Consider the following 2,280-nt stretch of genomic DNA (forward strand, 5'->3'; position numbering starts at 1 on the left):
AAAAAAAAAAAAGAGTTTGGAAAATTTGCAGCCTAACAATGCAATAGAAAAGAAAATCTCATTTTCTGAGGAGAAATTCAAGCAAACTGCAGAAATTTGCATAAGTAATGAGGAGCCAAATGTGTCACCAAGACAATGGGGAAACTGTCTTCAACTGTCAGAGGCCTATGCAGCAGCTCCTCCCATCACAGGCCCAGAGGCCTAGGAGGAAAAAATTGTTCCAGGGGCTGGGCCCAGGGTCCCTGTGCTGTGTGCAGCCTAGGCACTTGATGCCCTGTGTCCCAGCTGCCACAGCCGTGGCTGAAATGGGCCAACATAGAGCCTGGGCCGTGGCTTCAGAGGGTGGAAGCCCCAAGCCTTGGCAGCTTCCACATGGTGTTGAGCCTGCAGGGGCACAGAAGTCAAGCACTGAGGTTTAGGAACCTCCACCTAGATTTCAGAGGATGTATGGAAAGGCCTGGATGCCCAGGCAGAAGTTTGCTGCAGGGGTGGGTCCCTCATGGAGAACCTCTGCTAGGGCAGTACGGAAGGGAAATGTGGGGTTGGAGCCCCCACACAGAGTCCCTACTGGGACATCACCTAGTGGAGCTGTGAGAAGAGGGCCACCATCCTCAAGACCCCAGAATGGTAGATCCACCAACAGTTTGCACTGTGCACCTGGAAAAGACTCAGACACTCAGTGCCAGCCTATGAAAGCAGCCAGGAGGGAGGCTGTACCCTGCAAAGCACAGGGGCAGAGCTGCCCAAGACCATGGGAACCCACCTCTTGCATCAGCAAGACCTGGATATGAGACATGGAGTCAAAGGTGATCACTTTGAGCTTTAAGATTTGACTTCCCTACACGATTTCAGACTGTCTGGGGCCTTTAGCCCCTTTGTTTTGGCCAACTTCTCCCAATCGGAATGGCTATATTTACCCAATGACTGTACCCCCATTGTATCTAGGAAGGAACTAACTTGCTTTTGATTTTCAGGCTCATAGGTAGAAGGGACTTATCTTGTCTCAGATGAGACTTTGAGCTATGGACGTTTGAGTTAATGCTGAAATGAGATGAGACTTTGGGGGACTGTTGGGAAGGCATAATTTGTTTTGAAATGTGAAGATTTGAAATTTGAGAGGGGCCAGAGGCCGAATAATATGGTTTAGCTCTGTGTCCCACCCAAATCTCATCTTGTAGCTTCCATAATTCCCACATGTTGTGGGAAGTAACCCAGTGAGAGATGATTGAATCATGGGGGCAGGTTTCTCCTCATGATAGTGAATGGGTCACATGAGATCTGATGGTTTTAAAAACGGGAGTTTTTCTCCACAAGCTCTCATTTTGCCTGTTGCCATCTATGTAAAATGTGACTTGGTCCTCCTTTGCCTTCCACCATGATTGTGAGGCCTCCCCAGCCATGTGAAACTGTAAGTCCCATAAACTTCTTTCTTTTGTAAATTTCCCAGTCTCAGGTATGTCTTTATTAGCAGCGTGAAAATGGACTAATGCAAGGAGGAAACTTGTTCAAGAACTCACAAGATGTATTTGGCAAGTAAATGTAGGAGGATTTAAAGTCTTAAAACTAGAATAAATTGTTATTAGCATAAATCTAAAATAATGTTGGCACAAAAAGGTTCCAGGTGACAGCTGGAGAAGAATTTTGTGAAACTCATCATTCTTCAAAAGCATTAGTGTGCAAAGATAAATTAATAATAATGGGAAAGACCAATTATTCACTGAATCTAGAATGAAATGAGGAGAAAAATATTATCTCTTTGCAAATCTGGCCCAGTACTTTCACTATAAATTAAAATCTGTGATAAATCACAAATAAATTGGATAGACATCTGCAGCAGAAATTAAATTACCAAAGAAAAACTACACATTTAGGGAGTTTTATGAACATGGAAAGCTTTAAGAGAGATGGCTTTCTTTGTGGATTGTTTAATGGAGTCATTTCTTATTTAAAATTTTTTAAAGAATAAATATAATGCCTTTTGAATATTGAGAATTTTCTAAGAACTAGACTATAAGGAAGATGTCTCCAGCAGTTTCTCCAGGCTTTATCGATCTCATAGTATCAGATACATAAGGACACAGTGATACACAAATGTAATGCCTAAAGATAAATTTAATACATTGCAGTTATGAGTCCAACTTGTGTCTTTGGCTTATGGCAAATCACAGTTCAGTTATGCTTACGAAAATCATGAAATCAGAATGTAAAGGAAGATTTTTATAAAGATGAACTTTCTTATCTTTAAAGATAGCTAGGTTTCTGTATATCTAAGATCTGCTT

Source organism: Piliocolobus tephrosceles, chromosome 14 (assembly GCF_002776525.5).
Source record: "Piliocolobus tephrosceles isolate RC106 chromosome 14, ASM277652v3, whole genome shotgun sequence".
In the NCBI taxonomy this organism is placed as follows: domain Eukaryota; kingdom Metazoa; phylum Chordata; class Mammalia; order Primates; family Cercopithecidae; genus Piliocolobus; species Piliocolobus tephrosceles.